Source organism: Oryctolagus cuniculus, chromosome 1 (assembly GCF_964237555.1).
Source record: "Oryctolagus cuniculus chromosome 1, mOryCun1.1, whole genome shotgun sequence".
NCBI lineage: Eukaryota > Metazoa > Chordata > Mammalia > Lagomorpha > Leporidae > Oryctolagus > Oryctolagus cuniculus.
The window spans coordinates 55187253-55210360 of record NC_091432.1 but is presented as its reverse complement, the minus strand read 5'-3'; the positions used below and the strand labels follow the sequence as shown (position 1 = coordinate 55210360).

General features: G+C 49.2%; 1 long non-coding RNA gene and 1 other non-coding gene across 2 annotated transcripts in view; one reads left to right on the top strand and one right to left on the bottom strand.

Moving 5' to 3' along the window:
* Positions 1-22587, top strand: part of LOC108177477 (uncharacterized) — a 54276-nt gene extending 31689 nt beyond the window's left edge. Inside the window, exon 3 of the long non-coding RNA XR_001794308.3 lies at positions 12284-22587. This is a non-coding gene — a long non-coding RNA (uncharacterized lncRNA). The remainder of the gene's footprint in view (positions 1-12283) is intronic.
* On the bottom strand, positions 12002-12105 carry LOC127485034 (U6 spliceosomal RNA). The gene has a single exon (XR_007912240.1). It is a non-coding gene; the product is annotated as a U6 spliceosomal RNA (small nuclear RNA).
* Positions 22588-23108: the final 521 nt, after the last annotated feature.

Here is a 23108-nt window from a genome sequence, read left to right as displayed (position 1 = left end):
CGCCCTAAGAGGGCATATTTCATATGACGAGACTCTATGTGCCACGCAGGTTCCTCTCCACTCATTAGGGAGAGAGTAAACCTTCAACGGCGCACATTCCTGGGTCACAAATACTCCATGGACAGGAGAACCAATACACATTTTCCCATCTCCCTCCTCATTCTCTCATGCACTCCATGAAGAGGGGAGACATGAGTTTTTAGTTTGGAAGGAAACTTCTCATGAGTAACCAGATGGTGTCTGGCTATAGATGTGCCAGGGGAGCAGCCGTGGCAGCCCGGGGGGTGGGGGGGGACTGCCTCTGTTATTCTGACCCTGGGCATCACAGGCCCGGGACTCACCCTCTCCCCGCCTGGGGGGAGGCAGTGGCTCCTGTGTAAACTTGACAAGAGAAGGAGCCATCCACCCACATTGCTTCTATCTCCTGTCTAAAAGCCAGATCATCAGAGATAATGGGTGTAAAATTACTTTCATGTAGCAGACCGTTGATCAATATCTGTTGAATGAATGAATGAAAAACTCCAAGACAGTGCAAAGGTGTAGCTGTGTGATTATTGCTCCTTATTATTTGCTGAAATCATGTAGCAAAGCCTGAAAGGGCCCAGGTTCTGTCAGAGTACACTTTCCTGTTCCCTTCACTTCCCAATCCAGAGCCAGTGAAAATCTTTTTTTTTTTTTAAGTGAATGGCATCCCTGCTGCAAATTTGTTCTAAAAAAGTTTTATTTGAAAGGCAGAGAGATAGAGACAGAGACCAATAGAGACCTTACATATGTTGATTCACTTCCTGATTGCCTGCCACAGTTGGGGCTGGGCCAGGTTGAAGCCAGGAGCCCAGTATTCAATCTGGGTCTCCCACATGGATGACAGGAACCCAGGTATTTGAGCCATCACCTGTGCTTCCCAGGGTGTGCATTAACAGGAAGCTAGAACTGGAATCAGCACTGAGATTCAGACCCAGGCGCTCCCATGTGGAACACAGGTGTATTAAATAGCATCTTACATGTGGAAAGTGAACACATTTTTTACTTATAGTTCAAATCTTTGCCAGAATTATATATGCACAGAGTTTAAAGACTCCACCAGTTCTACAGGCTTATCAAGGGCAAGAACAGCCCAGAGCTGAGTCCCACTTCCATTCCCAAAGAGGCAAACTTTCTCACCATGTTCAGATCTCCAGCATCTCGTCCCCAAGCAATGTGTTTGCATTTCTGCTTCGTGGCTGTTGTTTTTAAGGCATTCCTCACCATGGAAAACGAAGTTTTAGCTCCCTGCCTTCCTCTTTTCCTACCAAACATATGTGTTCTTCCCACCTCCCCGTTTTTGTTAGATCGGTAGCCAGTGCTTACGATGTTAGGACCGTATTAGCTTTTCAGGCCTGAGCCCTTATTGTAAGCTGTGATAACCTTTCCTTCTCTGAATAGCCTCTTGGTTTCCCAGGAGTTAATTGCTTCTTGTATGTGCACATTGGGTGGTTCGAGTGTTTATCACCACTCTATCCTCACACCCTACCAAGGTGGTCTACATTTCCTTGGGCTCACATCAGAGAGGCTATTGATCCGTCTTCTTGGGGAGGTATCTTCCATGGCTTTCTAGGTTGCTAGTGGATGGTTGCCTTCCCTGGTCGGTGCCCTGCTATTATCCTGAGGCATCCTCTCAGCAGCCACTTAGGAGCCTTCTTTACCCCTCGCTTGGGCTGGGTCTCCTGTTTCGTGTAACCTATCCTTCCTCTTTAGTGGTTACTGCCCTAATTTGAGTGGAACGCATCCTCAGTCATTTCCTGAGAAAGGGAGTGTGAGACAGATTTTTTTGAGACCTCACCCATGTGAAGATGTAATTTTGGATGTTCGCTCTTGATTGACAATTTGGCTATGATTCTTAGGGTACAGGTAATTAGCTCTCAGAATTTTGAAAGTATTATTCCATTATTCTATTGCTTTTAGCATCGTTTTTGAGAAGCCTGAAACCATTCTAATTATTTTTTAAAAAAGATTTATTTTATTTATTTGAAAGGCAGAGTGATATAAATGGAGGTAGGGAAGGAGAGAGGAAGAGAGAGAGAGAGAGAGAGAGAGAGAGAGATCTTCCATTTGTTGGCAACAGCTAGGACTGGGCCAGGCCAAAGCCAGGACCTGGAACTCTACCAGGGTTCCCAGGTGTGTGGCAGAGGGCCAAATACTTGGGCTATCTCCCATATGGACTGCTGGTGTTGCAGGCAGAGGCTTAATCAGCTGTGCCACAATGCCCAACTCCCATTCCAATTTTTAATTCTGTGTGTCTCACCTATTTCTACCCACTCTGGAAACCTGTCAGCCCCTCTTTCTCTCCCTTGTAGTTAAGTCCACGTTTATGTGCCTTAGTATGGGTATTTTCATGCATTTTGATGGGTACTCAGTGGCCTGTTCAACTGGGAAACTCATTGCCTATGGATATGGGAAATCTCAAATTGTTGTAAAAGTATTTTTGTTGGGGCCAGCACTGTGGCATGGGTTAAGCTACTGCCTGAGGTGCCAGCGTCCTATATGGGCACTGGTTTGAGTCTCAGCTGCTCTACTTCTGATACAGCTCCCTGCTAATGCACCTGGGAAAGCAATGGAAGATGACCCAAGTGCTTGGGCCCTTTTACCCATGTGGGAGACCCGGAAGAAGCTCCTGGTTCCTGGTTTCGGACCAGCCCAGCTCCGGCTGATGTGACCATTTGGGGAGTGAACCAGTGGATTTACGATCTTTCTCACTGTCTCTCCCTCTCTCTCTCTCCATAACTCTGCCTTTGAAATAAATAAATCCTTTTAAAAAAGTATTTTGGGGGGGCCGGTGCCGTGGCTCCTTGGTTAATCCTCTGCCCATGGTGCCAGCATCCCATGTGGGCACCGGATTTTGTCCCGGTTGCTCCTCTTCCAGTCCAGCTCTCTGCTGTGGCCCACGAAGGCAGTGCAGGATGGCCCAAGTGCTTGGGCCCTGCACCCGCATGGGAGACCAGGAAGAAGCACCTGGCTTCTGGCTTCAGATTGGGGCAGCGCCAACTGTAGCGGCCATTTGGGGAGTGAACCAATGGAAGGAAGACCTTTCTCTCTGTCTCTCTCTCTCTCTCTCTCTCACTGTTTACAACTCTACCTGTCAAATAAATTTAAAAAAAAGTATTTTGGTTTCTGGAATTCATAGCACTGAGATGTTGAACCTACTGAACAGATTCTCTGATTATCTCATCTTTTGTTCTTTCTTTTCCATCATTCTTGGTGATTTCTTTGACCCTTGAAACTTTCTGCTGAATTTCTCATTTGTACTCTCATGTTTTATTTATTTATTTACTAAGTGTTTATTTGAAAGGCAGGGTTGTGGAGGGGAGAGATCTTCATCTGCTGGTTCACTCTCTAAATGGCTGCAAAACCCTGTGGGCCAGGCTGCAGCCAGGAGCCTGGAGCTCCATCCAGGTCTCCCCTGAGGTGGCATGATCCCAAGCACTTGGTTCACCTTCCTCTGCTTTCCCAGGGGTCACTACCTGAGAAAATGTTTTCTGCTACATTAGCAGGGCACTGGACTGGAAGTGGAGCAGCTGGGACTTGAACCAATGTTCATATGGGATGCTGGCATCATAGGCAGCAGCTTAACCCTTTGTGCCACAATACTGGCTCCTGCTTTCATGTTTTTCAATTTGCTGGGATGACTCTTTGTTGTCTGAATGTCCTACTCCCCCTTTCTAGCATCCTACTCTTGTTTCATGGGTATCGTGTGTTCTTTTAGTTCTCTGAGGATATTGATGTTATTTTAAAATGTTGTCTTCTGTGTCTAGTCTGATGCCTTCTGATTACTTCCTTCCTCCTCCCCCGTCCTTGTTTCTTTCGGTCTCTATCTTTCATGTTGTAGTCCTGTAACCAAAAACTCGGTCCCTGTTTCCAGTGTCAAATCAAAATAACATGGACAAGATGTGGGAGGTGAAGGGAAGTGAACATGTAGGCTGTTGACAGATGAGTGGGTAGCAGACTTCTGGGTCTCAAAGACCAATGCTCTGTTGGATAAGGCTGTTTTGGGGCTCATAAAGGGACTGCAAGGAAGGTTGTGCAGGTATGACAAAATCACAAAAGACCTGCAGGTCTCTAGAGTCAGGCACCAAGACTTACAGCTTGACCAGGTCCTTCTGCTCTGCAAAAGAAGTTGAGATAAGGAAAAGGCCACATGTACCTTAGGATGTGGGCAAGTGGGAACCAGCAGCCCGGCCCGGAAGCATGGTTTCCCTGCTTTACATTGAAGTAGAGTAGTAAGAATGGTTTGCGTAAGTTATTTCTTACCTGATCACGGTCCCTGGCAATCCTCAGATATCAGCTCTTGTTAAGGAGTGGGAGACTACAACGCCCATAGGGAGTGCTTGCCAACTGGGGACCTTTCTGTAAGGTGACTCAGGGATGTCATCTGTCAGAGGAAAACCCCAGTGTCAGGGGTTAAAATCTTTCCTCTTGAAACAGCCAGATTTCTCTCATGAATCTGTCCACTCTGCTGTCTGGAAGGCACAGAGCTGGCAGCTGGTGACCCCGGAGCCAGGGCAGGGAGCAAGACCAGAGCTCCAGTATCCGTGTGTGTGGGTTCACTTGACTCAGCTGGCTCTCTGGGTCTTCGGTCCAAACACCCCCACCTTGTCCCCTCCAGAGAGTAAACCTCCTGTCGGCCTTGGCGGGGGGCTGGGCCGTCACCTGTGGGCACTGAGTCAGGGACAGGATCTAGACCTCTAACTTCTTCTTCTCTCTCTCTCTTTTTAATCTGGGACACAACGTGCACCCCACATTTATTTAGCGATTTGTTCTCATTCTAGTTTTGTCAAGTGACCCAAGAATACCCCCCTTTTTTTTGACAGGCAGAGTTAGACAGTGAGAGAGAGACAGAGAGAAAGGTCTTCCTTCCATTGGTTCCCCCCCAAATGGCCGCTATGGCCAGCATGCTGTGCCGATCCGAAGCCAGGAGCCAGGTGCTTCTTCCTGGTCTCCCATGCGGATGCAGGGCCCAAGCACTTGGGCCATCCTCCACTGCCCTCCTGGGCCACAGCAGAGAGCTGGACTGGAAGAGGAGCAACTGGGACAGAATCCGGCGCCCCCAACTGGGACTAGAACCCGGGGTGCCGGCACCGCAAATGGAGGATTAGCCTAGTGAGCGGTGGCGCCGGCCTCTCTCTTTTTTTTAAAGATTTATTTATTATTTGAAAGGCAGAGTTACAGAGTGGCAGAGGAAGACAGAGATTCAGAGGTCTTCCATCCACTGGTTCACTCCTCAAATGGCCACAGTAGCCAGAGCTGTGTCAATCTGAAGCCAGGAACCAGGAGCTTCTTCTTGGTCTCCCATGTAGGTACAGGGGCCCAAGAACTTGGGCTACCTTCAGCTACTTTCCCAGGCCATAGTAGAGAGCTGGATAGGAAATAGAGCAGCTGGGACTTGAACTGGCACTCACATGGGATGCTGGCACTGCAGGTGGCTGCTTTACCTGCTCCACCACAGCACTGGCCCTCTAACTCCTTAAATAACTTTTAACCAACCTAACTTGTTTTGTCTCCTTTATTCCCAATCCAGAGGCAGGAGTGCTGCTGACCCCCCTGTCTTTTACTACTGTGTTCATTTCCTGTCAGTTTAGGATTTGGCTTCCGCAGTTCTGTCATGTTGGGGCCTACTTGTCCAGTGTTTCCCTTTTTCCAAATGTTGTGGTCTCCTGCCTATTTTCCCTGCCCTATGTTTCTTGTTTCTCATGAGGCCTGTGACCCTGGGCTGTAGGCCATTGCTGCCCTGTGGCTTCTGTGCCTGTTCCCACTGGGGCTGCTCTTGGTGTCCCCTTGGTGAGCCCTGGGGCAGGCAGTGTACATTCAACTCCTCGACGCAGGGACTTTCACTCCACCATAGCAGAACTGTCCATAGCCGTGATCAGGTGCTGTTGTGGGCACAAGCCCCAGCTCAGAGATTAACGGAAGAAGAAGAGATGACTTCTGCCAGGGGCTTGAGGGGGGCCATCATGGAGGAGAAGGCATTTAAGGTAGGTGCTAAGTGAATCATTTATGCTTCAGGTCAAATAAATTAAAATATACCTGCTCTGGGAATTAGCAGGGAATGGGCTAGGGAAGGAGGCTGCTATAGCATAGGGTTTAAATATAGGGCTTCAGAGTTAGGTATCTGGCACAGCAGTTAAGACGTGACTTTGGGGGCCAGTGCTATGGCGTAGTAGGTTAAACCTCCACCTTTGGCGCTAACATCCCATATGGGCGCCAGTTCTAGTCCCGGCTGCTCTTCTTCCAGTCCAGCTCTCTGCTATGGCCTGGGAAAGCAGTAGAGGATGGCCCAAGTGCTTGGGCCCCTGCACCCGCAAGGGAGACCTGGCTTTGGATCAACCCAACTCCATCGCAGCCATTTGGGTAGTGAACAAGCAAATGGAAGACTTCTCTCTTTCTGTAACTCTACCTCTAAAATAAACAAACAAATCTTTAAAAAATGACGTGACTTGGGATACCCACATCTCATATCAGAGTGCCTGGGTTTGAGTTCCAGCTCTACTCTATTTTTCAGCTTCCTGGGAGGCAGCGGTGGTGGGCCAGGGTTTGGAGCGCTTCCACCCATGTGGTAGGTCTGGATTGTGTTCTGTGCTCCTTCCTTTGTTTTCACCCAGCCCTCAGTGTTTGGACATTTGGGAAATGAAATAGTGGATGGAAGATCTCACTTTCTGTCTCTGTCTCTTCGCCTTTCAAACAAATAAACTAACATTTTTTTAAAAATCAAGAGTTCTAGATAATGCCTGAATCTGAATTCTAGGTCCTCAATTATTGATAATTGTTTGATTAGGTTTGTATTCCCAAACTATAAAATGGGGGTATAACAGTGCCTTTCTCAGGGTTGTTAGAGGATTAATTACATTCCAACATACAGATAAAGCAGTCAAGGAACTGTGTTCATGGACAGTGGCTCAGTACATCGACCTCCAGGACATCCGAGTGTGGGTCCTGGCTCTGTTACCAGTAACAAGTCACTTAACTTTTCTGTGCCTCAGTGTCTTCATCCCTATACCAGGGATAATGTGCTATGGGAATAAATGGTGCAAAATGTCTAAAGGACATAACACAATGCGACAACAATAATAGTTGTCACAGGTGTGTAAAATGTTTGGAATGCAACCCCTGAACTAGTCTGCTTGGTCTGAGTCTCATGTCCACCACTCACAGCCAGATGTTTTTGGCTAAGCTCCTTAATCATGTTGGCCTCAGTTTCCTCTTCTGTAAAATGGACATGATACTAGCACCCACTTTGCAGGTTTGTTGTGAGGGTAAAATGAATGAATCCATACATAGCACTTAGCACTCAACAATAGCAAGCACTGTGACTGTTGTACCAGGTCCAGCTGATTCTCATTCACTTGCTTTTTCCCTGGTACATTCCATCCACCGAGGATGCCCTAAGTACACCCCACAGGCCTTGTAGTCATGATGTCCTAGAAAAATGAACTGAACTTGGACTTGCCTGGTTTCGAATTCTGAGTGCTTTAACTTAGCCCAGGCCACTTTATCCTCCTCTGGGAAAAAACTGAGAAGGAGGAACAACTTCTATTTTTTTAAAAGTTTAATTATTTATCTGTTTGAAAGGCAGAGAGAGAGAGAGAGAGAGAGAGAGAGAGAGATTGAGAGATCTTGCATCTACTGGTTCACTCCCCAAATGGCCATAACAGTCAGGCTATGGCAGACCAAACCCAGGAGCTGGGAACTCAATTTAGGTTGCCTGTGTGGGTGTCAGGGACCCAAGTGCTTGAGCCATCATCAGCCCCCTCACAGGGTGTGCATTAGTAGGAAGCTGATTACAAGCAAAGGAGGAATGTGAACTCAGGTGTTCTGTTTTAGGATGTGATATGGGGTGTGGACATCCTAGGTGATGGCTTAACTGTGGCACCACAATGCTGACCCCAGGAAGAGCTGCTTAGGCCAGGTACCAGCAGTAGCCATCTCAGAGCCGGCAGAGAGCTGGCAGGTGCCACGGGGCTCATACTCTGCTCTTCCTACACTCGCATCACAAGGTGGGATCAGAAGGAGTCCTTGGAGGCATGCACATCTGCCAGCAGCGGGGGCTGCTGGACCCTCTCAGAGGGAGAGGGAAGCCAGGCTCTTTTGTGGCCATTGTCTGGAGGCCCCGAGCCGACTCACTGTGTAGTTCAGAGCCCAAACTGCAGGCAGGCAGGGCAGGAGGCTGCAGGCATCACTCAGTGGCCTGATAATTGGATATTTCTATAATGACAAATTACAGCTGTTTCTCTTGTCATCAGTGCGGAAATATTTCCGAAGCAGTGATTTCCCAGGAGGGGCCATGGTTGTTATCCAGTTAGGATTATGGAAATACTCAGTGCACGAGATGTGAAGCGTGGCTGAATGGAGCCGCGCTTCCGCCAGGCTGGCCTCTGGGTACTCGGCCCTGGCGCTGAGCGTGGAGGGATCAGCCTCCTGTCATAACATTAGCACTCTTTGTCCCACGCACGCGTCACGTCGGCCAGAGCTCCGAGGCTTGCCATTTGTGATTTGGCTTTCATCCTTACTGTTCTTTTAATTTGACCAAAGGATGTTGTCAGATGCAAGTAGCAGTAGAGAGTTTGGTCTTTCCTAGCTTGAAAGATGTTCAGAATTCAAAGGGAAGAGAAATCTTGGAAGCTCGTTCTCAGGCCGCTGTCTGATTACCTGAGCCCTGAGGTTCAAACAAGGGAAGAAAGCCACCCAATGTCCAACAGCCGTGGTTCCACAAAACCTAATCCTCCCAGACAGAAATGCAGGCAGGCAGACGGCGACACCCTCGTTCTAGGACAGGTGAGGGCTTCAGAGAAGGACGATGAGCCTACAGTAGAACAGTATCATATGTCATTTAACTTTTCTCAGCCTCAGTGTACTCCTCTGTAAAATGGGGCTACTGTGAGGATTTTTGGGTGCTGCTCAGCATACATGTCTTGACCATGGGTTAGCATTAGCTATAAAGAAGATGTGTTTCGGAGTTCTCAGAACCCTTTCTGTCCAAGAAACACCATGGGGAGGAAGGCAGAAGCCTCCAATAGGGCCCAAAGCATCTACTCTGTGTTTGATCTTTTATTCTGGGAAGATCTCCCATCATGCTCTGTCCTGGCATCCATGCTTTCCCCAGTCTGGCTCAGCTGCTTGCAGGAAAGACATTCTGCCTGTAGGGTGAGACCCACCCAGTCGTAGAGCTGGTCCTGGCTCCATCATCCATTCATCCATCAGTCCAAAGCCCTGGTCCCTGGCACTGAGCACCTGGAGATGAAAGGAGCAAGACCCTTGCCCCCCTGAGCTCAGAATCTGGGGGCAGAGATGGGCATGGGTACAGAGCTTGGCCACATGCTGTGGCGATGCTGAAGTGGCTGTGGGGACGAGAAGGGGCTGTAAGGGCCAGCTGTCCAGCAAATGGCATGCTCCTTCCAACAGGGTGGAGCTGGAATGCACAGGGACTACATTCCCAGCCTTCCTTGGGTCTAGTCCTCAGCGATGGATTGGGAGTGGAGTGGGATGCCGGCCTGGCAGGTGGAGGCTTTACCTGCTATACCACAATGCTCCATCTGACCTTTCCATGTATTAACTCCATGTTAACCCTGACTCCATGAGACACAATGGTATGTCTCCTTTTACAGATGAGGAAACTGAGCCACAAAAGATTAAGATACAGTGAGTAGGCTGGCGCCGCAGCTCACTAGGCTAGTCCTCCGCCTTGCGGCACTGGCACGCCGGGTTCTAGTCCCGGTCAGGGCACCTGATTCTGTCCCGGTTGCCCCTCTTCCAGGCCAGCTCTCTGCTGTGGCCAGGGAGTGCAGTGGAGGATGGCCCAAGTACCAGGCAGGAGAAGCACCTGGCTCCTGCCTTCGGATCAGTGGCGGCCATTGGAGGGTGAACCAACGGCAAAGAAAGACCTTTCTCTCTGTCTCTCTCACTGTCCACTCTGCCTGTCAAAAAAAAAAAAAAAAAAAAGGATACAGTGAGTAACAGAGTCAGGATTGGAACCAGGAGCTTGGCTCCTAGTCTACCTGTTAGCCTCCGTGCTGTTTCTTGTCTGGCCTACTGTACAGTGTCCCAGTTAGAATCCTCCCCTGAACCCACGGGCCCACGTAGAACTTCCTGGACATTGATGCCAGCCTAGACTGAACCTGGATGTTCAGTGGCCCCAGTCTGAATGCTGAGCTCTGCATTCCTGGTTTTCCTGTTCAAGAATCTGTCCTCTGGTCAGGCTCCGGCCCCAGCTCCAGCCCTGCACTTTCTCAGCTTTCTCCATCGCCCCTCCCGAGCCCCTTCCCACCCCAGAGGTGCAGGGCCTGCAGGATCTGCAGCTGGATGCTCATGTTCAGGACAACTTTGGGGTCCCCCAGGGACCCAGGACAGCAGGACTGCTGCCCAAAGCCACACCGCCAAGAAATATTGAAGGCAAGTCTGTGTGTCTCCAAAACCACATCCTTTGACCACTCTGTCTCCCTAGAACCCCAAGATCAAGCCCAGGGCAGCCCCACTCCTTCTTGGAGATTCAGTTGTGAGATCCCAGACTCCACCCTCAGGGATAGCCCCAGGCACCTGGGACACAGCAAGAGGAAGCCGGGCCCAGGCTGGTTGTCCAGGTGAGCCCAGCAGGCTGAGCTGCAGCTCCTGGACTTTGCCAATTTGTTATTTCTTCCCTAAGAACATAGAACAGCCCTAACGAGATGCAAAAATCAATGGTTGAGGAAAAGACAAAGCAACTTGCTGAGCACTGTATGAGGGAGGAAAGTGGTTTTAACAGATGTTGACAAATTATTTGGTGTGTGGCCTGTAAAGTGGAGAATGAATGTCTGGCTTTGAGTCATATGTATTTTTTCAGGTTGGAAAGAAGAGTGAGGTAATGGGCCAGGGTGAGGGGCCTGGCTGGCCATGCAATTCCAAGATAATTATTGTTCAGTTTATCCCAGTGATTTTTCACTTCTCAGAGACACAGAGAGCAACTGGGGGCTGAGATGGGCTTGCCAGTGATGGAAGGGAGCAATAGAAGCCAATTAGCAGTAATGGCATTGTCAGGAAAAAATCTCAGTCACACAGAGCACACACAGCCAGTGCCTTCCTTGCTATCTCTTTTGTGCCCAGCACTGAGGAGAAAGGCTGGATTACAGGAGAGAATGAGCCCTGCAGAGACAAGGGACGGGGCAGGGGGTCCTGGGGTCTGTGGCCTGACTGTGTGAGGGTCACACTGCGAACCTGAGTCCCGACAGCCGTTCCTGAGCTGGTGCCACAGCCCGGAGCTGGAGGAGGCCGGGCTGGCATCACAGCCTTCAAACTCCTGCCCAGGGCCTAAGCAGGTCAAAGGATTTTCCAGTGGCTGGGAACTTGGGTGCCTTGAAGAAAGCTGATAGAACTGGAGTCTCCCCAAGGGTCTGCTTGGCTGCCCCCTCCCCACCACCGCCTCCCTGACTTGTTTCTGTTGTTACTCCTGTTCACACTGTGAACAGAGATGAAGGGAGAGAGAGAAAAGAGAGCTTCCATCTGCTGGTTCACTCCCCAAATGACCACTACACCTGGGGCTACACCAGGCTAAAAACAGGATCCAGGAGCGCAATCCAAGTCTCCTATGTGGGTTGCAGGGACTCACATACTTGAGCCATCATCCACTGCTCCCCAGGTGCACTAGTGGGGAGTTGAATCAGAAGCAGAGCAGCCAGAACTTGAACTGGCACTCCAATGGGATGCTGGCGTTTCAAGCAGTGGTTTAACCTGCTGTGCCACAATGCCCACCCCTCTTTATCCATTTTGTGCAGTGGTGATTCCCACATTTCAGGAAAGTACTGGGCACATAAAAGGTACTTGGCAGATGGTGGTTGAATGAATGAATGGTGTGGGACCAGTCTTTAGAGGTCAAACCTTCCACCATGCTTCTTCACACATGGGAGATGTAGGATCGGTGTGGTACTTGTCCAAGGAGCGCCAGCCTCTTTGTGCTTTGTCTTTGAATCACAATCTAGTGCTCTTTGCTCTCTCAGTAATTTAAAAAAATAGGGAATTCTTCATGAATTTGCATATCATCCTTGTGCAGCAGCCATGCTAATCTCTGTGTTGTTCCAGTTTGAGGGTGTGTGCTGCCAAAGCGAGCAGTCTGTAATTTAATGGAGGGTAGACATGACCTTCATCAGTGTCTTTTGTGTGCTGGGCGCAGGTTGTATCCGGGCCTCCTCCCTTCCTTACCTGCATACCAGCCCAGTGACCTGCTGGTCCCCGCCCCTGCTCTCCTCCCTCTCTTCACTGGCTCATGACCAATTCCTTTTGGCCTCAGATCTCAACTGGGACACTCTTCCTGATGACCCAGATGAAGCCCCGTCTCTGCTGGGCCCAAAGCCCTCAGCAGGTTCTGATCCCAACACTCGGAAAACACAGTGAGATCACCCTGCTCGTCATCTGTCTGCTGCTGGGTTGAGTGCTGCTTGAGGGTAGATTGTGTCTGACTGGCTCACTGCTGCTTCAGGGCCAGGAACTGCAGATGACGTTTTAGAAAGTGCAATGTGTGAATGATGAAGTTATTTTGCTTCTCTGTGCCTTAGTTCCTCCATCAGCACCCGAAGGCTGACAGTGGTATCTACCTTGCAGGGTTGTTCAGAGGCCCATACCTGGCATGTAATAAGTGCTCATCTACTGACCTCACAGTAATTCTGGGAGGTAGACACTGCTATCCATCTTAGTCCATTCTGTGCTGCTACAAGAGAGAAAGAAAGAAGTAAACCTCCCTGTCTCAGTCAGATATGGGGGTGCAAGGGCGTCACCTGCTCAGCCCTGTGTGGGGGGCAGCTCTGGTCACATCACATCATGGCAGATGGCGTCACCGTAGGAGCACACAGGAGAGGGAGCGTTCACATGGCAAGCCTGGAAGCAAGAGACCCGGCTCACTCTTTGTAGCGTGTGCTTACAGAGAACTAAGTTTTTCCGCGAAGCCAGCATGATTCCATCCATGAGGGTGGCGCCTACAGTGAATCTGCTCCCTTCCACTAGGCACCCTCATTAAGGTCCCATCCACCTTCATGCCACCACACTGGGGACCAAGCTTGCAGCACATGCACCTTTGGGAGACACACTCAGACATATCCAGACCACAACACTGTCCCTGTTTTTACAGTGGGGAATCTGTGTCCTTTAAAAGTTAAGTGACTTGTCCAAGGCCTTGGTGAGCAGCAGGATTTGAACTCAGATCCATCTGACGCCAAAACTTGAGCCCCTCCTACAGCGTACCCTTAGCTCCCCCTGGCAAGCTGGTGTAGCTTATTTGTTCCACTGGATTTAACAGTAGGCACCAGATACTTTCAAGTTAATTTGGGGGCCAGTGCCTGTCCCTGAGAAGCTCCAAGAGTGTTTATTTTAGGCCTTAATTTAAAGATGCTGTGTGCTCTAAGCTCCATTACCTCTCCCACCCCCATCCTAACCTGCAGTCTGCCCAGCATCTCCTGCCTGTGGACCTGCTCGCTGCCTGGAACAGAGCCATGGGTAGGCCAGGGTTTCCTGTGGCCTTCACCCTGTCCTGTAAGTGGTCACGTGTGGGCCCTGGGAGCAGTGTCAGCCTCCAGAGTCTGCTTCCTCAAGACTTTGAGTGCAGGGGCACTTCTGTATTCCCTTACAATAGTGAGGTGTGCTGATCACTTTCATTGTGGGGCGATATAGATAATGAAATTTACCATTCTAATGGCTTCTAAGTGGACAGTCAGGGGTGTTAGGTATAGTCACAGTAGTGACAACTAACACTGCTGTCTTTCCAGAACTTTTACATCGTCCCACACAGGACCCATGTAACGGCAGCTCCCATGCCCTTTCTCTCCCAGTCTCCGGCAGCCACTGTTCTCCAGTCTATCTCTGTGCATCTGCCTGCCTTATATATGTAGACTTATACAATATCTGTTTTTTTGTGCTTGGCTTATTTCACTAAGCATAATGTTTCCACAAATCATCCACATTAGCACGTACCAGAATGTCACTTGGTTTTAGGGCAAGCTACTGTTCCATTGCGCTACTGTGTAGCACATGTACTACTATCTTGCTTTGAGTACCTGTGGGTGTATATGTTCTTGGGAGTAGAATCGCAGGATCATATGACAATTCTACATTGAACTTTTTGAGGAACCACCAAATTGCTTCCACAGCCACCACACCATTTTACATTCCCACCAGCAAACCACAAGGGTTCAAATTTCTCCACACCCTCTGCAACACTTGTTAGTCTTCATTTTGTTTTGTTTTGGATAGTAGTTGTCCTAAAGGGTGTGACATGGTATCTTATTGTGGTTTGATTTGCATTGCTAATGATTCACTCTTCATGTGCTGTGGGCCCTTTGTGTGCCATCTTTGGATTCATGTCTATTCAGACTGCAGCCTCCTAGGTCCCTGGTGCAGGCTGCCAGTGGAGGGAGGAGTGGCTTGATGCCACCCACACACTGGCTGGGTAGCTATGATTTGGGGTGGTGTCTTCAGGGCTGGGGCTGCCAGGGGCTGGCAGGTGCCTGGGGCCTTCAGGATAAGCTAGCACGTGGCTCACAGGGAAGGGGTGAGGCTTTGATGCCAGAGTCCTTGTGCAGGCAGAGTCTCCAGGGCTGGAGTCCAGGTGTGGGGGAGGCGGTGGCCAGGGATGATAAGAAAAGTCAGTTATGAGCCACAGCAGCTGTTACTGAGGAGGCAATGGATTGTCTGCAACACTGGGAGAGGGTGGAGTGTCTACTCTAACACGTGGCAGCCAGGCAAGGCCTGCTCTGAGTACAGGCAGCTCCTGCCTCTGAGTGCCCCAGAACCCAGGCCGAGCAAATAGCTGTATCCTCATATCTTGCCCCGTCTCCTTCTTCCCCAGCCCCCCTGCATAGCCTCACTGAGTACTGGTGCCCAACGGTGAGCTGGCCCGTGTGTGTGTGTGTGTGTGTGTGTGTGCGTGCGCGCGTAGGCGTGCATGTGTGATGTGCTACAGAGGGAGGACTTGGGAGGAGTGTGAAGGCGACAGGAAAATGTCCCACTTGTACTTGTCAGTGAGTTGGTGTTCGTTTCTGAGCCCAGGCACAGCAGAAGGAACGCTGAGCTAGCAGTGAAGACGTGTGAGACCTCCCCTGGGTTGGCCTCTCACCAGGCGAGGGTGGGATTTACAGTATGAGTGGCTCTCTGCTTCATCAGGGTGAGGTTCTCTCTCTTTCCTTGTGGGACTGGGGCTGCAGGGGACCTGCTCCGAGTCTATCCCCGCTGAGTAGTGTGGTGGCTGCTGTGCACGCTGCCTAGGCCCTTGCAATTTAGTCCTGCTTCTAGCACCAGAAAGCAGCCTCTATTTAGGAATTTATAAATACAGTGAAAAGATGAGCTAAGAAGTGAGCCTATTGTATTCTGTCTACTCAACAGTGAACCAAGCCATAATTGTACTTAGGTCAGCCACACACAATATGAGGCTCCACTCAGAAGGGGCTGTGTGCTAATTGCCAACCCCAGCTCCTCGGGGTAACATTGACCTCCTTAGACAGAAGCCATTTAAGCACCATCCAGTTCCCCTGTCATCTGCCTTGTCCTGATTCTGCGGATTCTGCAGAACTATTTCTGCTTCCCATGGTGGTCCGTGACCTGGACAGCTCCACTCTGTTCATTTCCTTGGTCAAAGTGGACATAGCATTTTCCCAGAACTCTCAGCTTTCCTTTTTAGGGGGACCACAATTGAATGCTCAGATTTCCAAGTTTTCATTGCTGCGTTTCTGAGTTTCTAGCTATTTCTGGCCCTACCTGCTACTGCAGAGATGGATGTAATAGGGAGAGTTGGGAGGTCCACTATTCTCCAGTATGAAAGGATCGTGGCTACTGCAAACACAGTCTTAGCTTAGAGCTCATTGAGGCCCCCAGGGCTAAGCCCAGAAGATCAGCTGTCAGCTCTAACAGTGGTCAATTTCTAGCCCTCACTTCACCCTGCTTGGCCAGGGTGACCCTCGTTCCCCCATTGCCTGGGTGAGTGTGATGGTTACTTTATGTTCCAACTTGACTGGGCCTCCAGGCTAAGGCTTGTTTCTGAGGATGTCTTTAAGGATGCTTCTGGATGATACTGTATTTGAATTGGTAGACCCAGTAAAGCAGATGGCCCTCTTCCTATGCATTGAAAGCCTGGAGAGAATACAAAGGTGAGTGAGAAAGAATTCTTTCTGTGTGTCTTTGAGCCAGGATATCAGTCATTTGTCTTTGGACTCTAAATTGAGTTGGAACAAACACCAACCTCTCTCCTGGATGCCAGTTGGCTGACTACAGATCTAGCACTTCTAAGTCTCCATGATTGTGTGAGCCAATTTGTTATAGTGAATCATGTCTCTGTCTCTATCTCTATCTCTATCTCTATCTCTATCTCTATCTCTATCTCTATCTCTCTATCTCTCTATCTCTAGTCCTATCTCTCCCTCTCCTTTTCCCTCACCTTGTTTCTATCTCTATCTCTAGCCCTAGCCCTATCTCTATCTCTACCTCTACCTCTATCTCTATCTCTTTCTCCCTCTCCCTCTCCCACTCCCTCTCCCTATCCCTCGCCTTGTTTCTATCTCTATCTCTAGCCCTAACCCTAGTCCTATCTCCATCTCTATCCCTATCTCTAGCCTTGTTTCTAGCTCTAGCTCTAGCTCTATGTCTCTCTCTTATTTTGATCTCTCCTATTGGTTCTGTTTCTCTGGAGAACCCAGGGTAATACATTAGGGCTTAATCAACTGAGCAGAGCTGGCCAGGTAGATGCTCCAATTTGTCTCCCTCCTCCTTTAAATATATAGAACAAGGTTAGGTATTGATTAGAGGGTCCTCTGGCAATAATCTCATTGGGCCATTTATTTTTTTAATGTTTTATTTTATTCTCATGTCATTTTATTTTATGGGATTGGTTGTTTTTGCAACCACATTCCTGCCTGGCTCTCTGCAGTTATTTTGATCACAGCTGCAGTCCCAGGGCGGTCTCCTCTCCAGGGGGGTCTGGCAGAAAGGGGAGCATATGTCAGAAGGCTGGGGAAATGGGCACAAACCTTTGCTTAATGTTTTATTAGAGTACATGCAGCAATGCATATAAAGCAAGTCCCATGGTGGGAGAATTCAGAATAAATTACTGCTTGCAATTTCCTGTTTGGCATTGATCTTGCAGATTGGGGGCTCAAGATGGGAACGACTGGGTATTATTATACCAGGATCTGTGTTGAAGTTTCCACAAATTCCTCATGAATTGTGTGATGTCAGAGATGTGCAGATCCTTAGAGACAAGCCAGTCTGCCTCACAAAATCTTGATGAGGCTCAGAAACCCAGACAGGCCCGGGATGTCCTAGCAAAGAGGGACGCAGTCTTGGCCATGAGATGAGTTCAGCTTCAGCATCCAGAGGCACTGATTCTAACAGGTGCGAGAGATTGTTTGAAGGCAGCCCAAGTCTGTTCTGACTTGTGGAGGGTCCCTTCAGAGCCGTTGCCTGCCTTTGCCCTCCTCCTTGCTCTTTAATGTGGGTTTATGGCCCAGCCTTGAGGCATTTCCAGTCGTGACTCCTTTGGCAGCCAGGGCAACTCTGAGCAGCTGAGAGCTGTCAGGGGAGCAGAAAGTGCCCAGGGCCTGACTAAGCCAGTTACTTAGTGGGACCCTTGGCTGTGTTCTCTTTCAGGAGGTGATAAACCCTGCCCTGCCAATGTCACAGGTGACAGAGCCAGGGCAAAGGAGTTCAGCCAATGGTTTCAGTTTCCTTCTCTTTTGTAACTACATGGCTCCAGGACCCAACAGGGTTCAGTGCTGAAAGGAAAATGTCTTCAGGAGCCAGCCACCCTCTTGAAATTGTCTCCCAAAATCTCACTGCCCCTAGGCACCTCCCTGCTGCTCCCAAGGCCAACCCTGCTGCGGGGGAGCTGGCCAAGCCAATCTCAGGCAGCCCTAAACAGTGTGTTCTCCAGTGTCCACTCTATTGCAACTTCCTCATGCCCAGTGACTACATCTCACTCTCCTTATATAACCCATAGACTCGTGCCCCTTCTCTGCTACCATGTGACCAATCCCCCGTACCCATAAAATGTAGTGTTTCTTTCTCATGGATTTTGTGGGACAGGAATTTCAGCACGTTACGGATGCTGCTTCCGGCCCAGGGTCTCTGAGTTCGCAGGTAGATGTCAGCTGGGGCTGTGGGCATCTGAGAGTTGTACTGGGGCTGGGGATCCACACTTGAGGGGAAGCTGCTGCTGGCCACTGGAGGGGGCCTTAGTTCTGTCTGCCGTGCAGCATGGGTGGCTCATGGCAGCTGCATCCCCCAGAGGAAGAGGTCTGAGAGCCCAAGGCAGAGGCTGCAGGGCTTTTTATGACCCAGTCTCACTGCCTCTCTATTGTACTGGTCACACAGGACCAGCCCTGATTTGGTGTGGGAGGGAATTACACGAGGGCAGGAATCCCAGGAGACAAGGGCCATGGAAGACTGGCTACCTCGGTCCACCTGCTGGCTCCTGCTGGTTTACCTTGTGAATATGCACTCCATGACATCCTATTGCGTTCCAGCATCAGCTTAAAGTCCTGGACCTTGGGTGAATTCCTGCCCAATTACTCTTGGTAGAGAGGCCTATGAACAACATAAGCCTATTAACTTCCTTGTGCCTGATACGCAATGATGAGACAGACACAGGCTAACCACTGTAGATTCTCCTATTAAGGGGGAAAAAGTGTGTGTGTGTGTGTGTGGTGTGGTGTGTGGGTGGGGGTGGGAGGTGCTCAGAGGTCCTTAGCAATTCTGGATGGCTGTGCAGGGCGCTTGGCTCCACCCTCTGGGCTCAGGCAGAAGGGATCTGAGCCAACCTTTCTTTTCCAAAAGAAACAGCATTTGCAGCCGAGTAGTTGTTCTGTTTGTTCAGACTCATTTGCCTTTTGTGCAGCTCTGTGCCCTGCAGTCCATGTAGGCAATGTCTTAGCACGGTCATCGCGTGGTCTCTATGAGTCCTCACTTCTCCTGAAAGTCACAGCCACAGACACCCGTGGGCAAACTCCCTTCTGTCTTGAGTTTTCCACAGGGCTGAGTGCCTCTTGTTTCCTGGTGAGGGCCAACGCGGGGCTCCTCCTCCAGTTGGAAGTGCCACCTTACATATCTCTGAGGTCCTAGTAAAAGGGTTTCCATTGGTTCCCACAGCTTTATCTTTAGACCACGTTTCCCTGGCAGCACGCTGGATTTGTTTTTTGCCCAGAGGCCGTTTTAAGCCTTTAGTACCAGTTTCCATCTAGGAATGAGACATTTTCATTTTCAGACTCAGCGAGTGCTGGCTCCTTTCGTCCCAACGGTTCTGTCTTTAAGATGTCGCCTCTCTTTTCACGTTGCAGTGTAAACAGAAGCCAGGTGCCACCTGTACCGTTCTGTCAAGAGATCTGTGCTGAGACATCTGATTTGTTAGGTACATTTTCTGCTTCCTGTTTTACCACGGAAGATGGTGCTGTTAAATTCCCCTCGCTCTATGTCGGGGACTGCCCCAACCCCTATGTAACCATAGTTTGAGATAGAGCTGTTGACAGTCTACAAAGATTAGATGAGGGCTTAGGGTAGGGCCCTGATTGAATAGGGCTGGCACCCTTGTAAAAGGAGGAGCCGCCAGAGCTCTTTCTGCCCCAGAGCGTGCACGGGTGAGAAGGTGGCCGTCTGCAAGCTAGGAAGAGCCCTCACCAGTGCCAGGTTGAATGGCACTCTGTTCATGGACCTTCCAGTCTCTGGTTGGGAAAGAAAAGGAATTTATTCATTATTCTTGTTATTTGTTTCTGTGACAATATAGGTGTTTGAGCCATCTAGTTTGTAGTACTTTTTATGGCAGCCTGAGCAAAACCACACACTAGATGGCAAGGGCCCCCTTTGCTCTGTGGTCTAAGACTATCTCTCTTTTGCTTTTCGTGAAGCCCTCATGGTAGACTTCTTGAGGGTTGGCAGATCCCTCAGTCTCTTCTAGACCCTCCCAACCTCTCCTCTCAATGCCACTGTTCCATTTTTTTTTTTTCTAATTACAGCATCCCCACACTTCCTGGTACCCTAATCTACACTACTTATCTGTTACTGCTGACGGAAATTCCCAACATTTATTGGATCAAAGCAATAATAATCATTTACTCTCTCTCTCTCTCTCATGGTTTCTGTGGATCACAAATTTAGGAGCGGTATTACTAAGTGGGTCAGGCTCAGGATCTGTTGTGATGGTGCAGTCAGATGGTGTCTGGGGGTCATTTTTTTTTAAAATAAAGATTTGTTTATTTACTTTAAAGTCAGACTTACAAACAGAGAGGGAGACACACACAGAGGTATCCTCCATCCAGATCATCCCCATTGACCACAATGGCCAAGGTTGGGCCAGGTGGAAGTCAGGGGCTAGGAGCTTCTTCTGGGTCTCTCATGTGGGTGGCAGGGCAAAAGCACTTGGGCCATCTTCTGCTGATTTTCCCAGGAGCATTAGCAGGGGTCTTGGTTGGAAGTAGAGCAGCTGGTACACCACTGATACTGGGGTCTTCTTGAAGGTGTTGTAACTTGTGTGTCTGGTGCCTGGGCTAAGAAGATGGGCACAGCCAGGGGTGGGACACCAGGGCTTCTCAGGTATCTTCTCTCCGGCATCTCTCTAGGTGGCTTCCCCAGCATGACACTTGCAGACTTCTTATGTGTCCTTGAGAAGGGCTCCCAAGCGTGTGTTCCAAGAGAGCTGAACACTTTTGATGGCCTAATCTCAGAAGTCACCTAGTGTCACACCCACTGCACTTCACTGGTGAGAGCAGTTTCCAGCCCACCCAGATACAAGGAGACTGGATATAGTCTCCTTGCATTCCTCTTGGTAGGAGGAATGGAACTCACACCGTAGCAAGAGCATGCCGGAGTGAGACATATGTTATATTTCTGTGTGTATTTGTTGTATTTTGAAAACTATAATCCTAATATATGCACCCTGCACACAGTGGGTCTTTGGTGATTGTTTGGTGCTCACTTGATTTGTTTATTGACCTTGTGTTTAATAATAGTAGTTAGATTTCCAGATGCCTTCATTACCAATCCCCTCTCCTCATTGTAGGTAAGCACAGTTCTCATTTCTCCCAACATGCATGAATTTTGCCTATTTTTGAACTTCTTTAAATGAAGCATAAAAGTGCAGTCTTTCTGCCTGGCTTCTCTATCATGCAGAGCACTCTGTACACATTATCTCGATTCTTGCAGCAATCTTAGGAGATAGTCAGATATTCACATGCTGCCTATATGCTAGCCAAGTGCATTCTGGTTAGCCTGCACATTTGGAGTTTGACTACTTTTAGCAACAAAAGTTGAATGCAATCTTTATTTCTCCTTGTTATTGCATGCCCTTGTGTGAAGTCATTGATTATACTTGCCTGGCCCCTGTAGGCCCTGAGTTTGTATCCCCTAAGGGGAGCATTGTTGTCTCCAGCTCCTGAGAAAACACAGGGCCATTAGGGCTTAAAGAGTTGGCACAAATTCTCACATCACGGCCCTCTGAAGTGGGATTTGACCACAATACTGTCCTCTTCCAGTGCGTCTAAATTAGGATCCAAAAAGACAAGTCTGTCCCCAAGTTCTGTTTCTTAGCCTGAAATTCCCTGGGCTTCATTTCTTTTCTGAAATCTCACTGTCTGCTTTGGCCCATGGACAGGGCAGGGACAGGTACAGGGGCTGTGCTTCTTGGTACCTGGAATTCAGCTTCCTCTCCACCTGAGGCAGCCTCTGATGCTGAGTAGTCTCTGGCTCCCCAGCCGATCCTGCAAGTCCCAAGCACACTGTGTTTCTCACTGCTACCTTCTTGCTCACACTGAGTCTTCCTGCCTGGGTTGCCCAACACTACTCGGTCATCCTTCGTGGTTCAGCCAGGCCCCCACCTCCCCTGGCCAGCCAAGTGCTTCCCTTTCTTCTCCAGACATGAAGACGCCATTGGAAAACTTTGTGCTGTAATTACCAAATGAGGTATCAGATTGATCCAGAATGATTTTTTAGGAATGTGATTCAAGTTTCAGTCCCGTAAAAGGTTAAAAAAAAAAAAAAAGAAGCTAATTTCACTTATTTAATCTCAGCTAAATGCATCACTGACTTTTTATTGATTCTTGAGTGAGATGAGAGGCATCTGTGCTACCCCCACTGGGGGACAAATGAACAAGCAGCCATAAGTTTATTGCTTGCAGGTATCCCGCTTGCTTCCCACATACCCCATTGGGTTTCAATTCCATCACAGCCAGGCTTGCTGGGGCACCCTGGGCTTGACCACACAGCCTAGGTGCTGGGAGAGCAAAGGAGAGGCTGCAGCCCTGGGCTGGGGAGAGTCAGGAGCTGGGCTGGAGGTAGAAATGGAGTGGCAGCTGGCTTAGGGGGAACCTAGGAATATTATTAGAGTTCAGAGTTCTTGATTCCAGCCCTTTCTTTCCTCTTTGTTGCATCTCAGACTACTTATTAACTTTTATGGGCTTCAGTTTCCTTAACTGCAAAATGCATTTCCTAGGTGACTTTATGAGTTTTTGGACTTGGGATGAATATAATTACCCTCAGCTGGAGAATTGGGTTTTACTTTTCATCCATGCTTTGAAAATTAGCTCAGGAGTTTGAGATGAAGAATTATATTTTCTCCTGGCAGTATTCAGCTAGTCACAGTAGCAGACACCATCTTTTATTAGACATACACTGTATGCCGACCTTGGCAGGACCATTGCGTGCTTTATCTTGTTTATTCCCATCACAACTGCAGTCATCTCCACTTGACAGATGACAGAGTGAAGCTCAGAGAGGGGAGGGCACCTGCTTGCTGTCACATGGTTGATGAGCTGCTGAAATTTGAGCAAATAATTGGTAAAATAATGAGTGGCGTGCCTATTTCTTTTTTTCTGCTCAGCATCCCCGCCCCACCCACCCTGTTTGCCTTTTGGAGACAAATCTGGCCTATTTGGTTAAAGACAAAGTCAATCATAGAACCCCATGCCCAGGTCCTCAGGCTTTGTCCAAGGGGGTACCTCTGGTGTAAGATAGCAAAGGGCCTTTCCCTTGGGTGGGTACTTGGAGTTGAGCTGCTGCTGGTGCATGAGGTCAAGCTGCCCAGTGCGTGGCGTTGCAGCTGATGCCATCTGGAAGCAGCACATTACCTGAAGCTCTGGGGCAGCCTGGAGTCC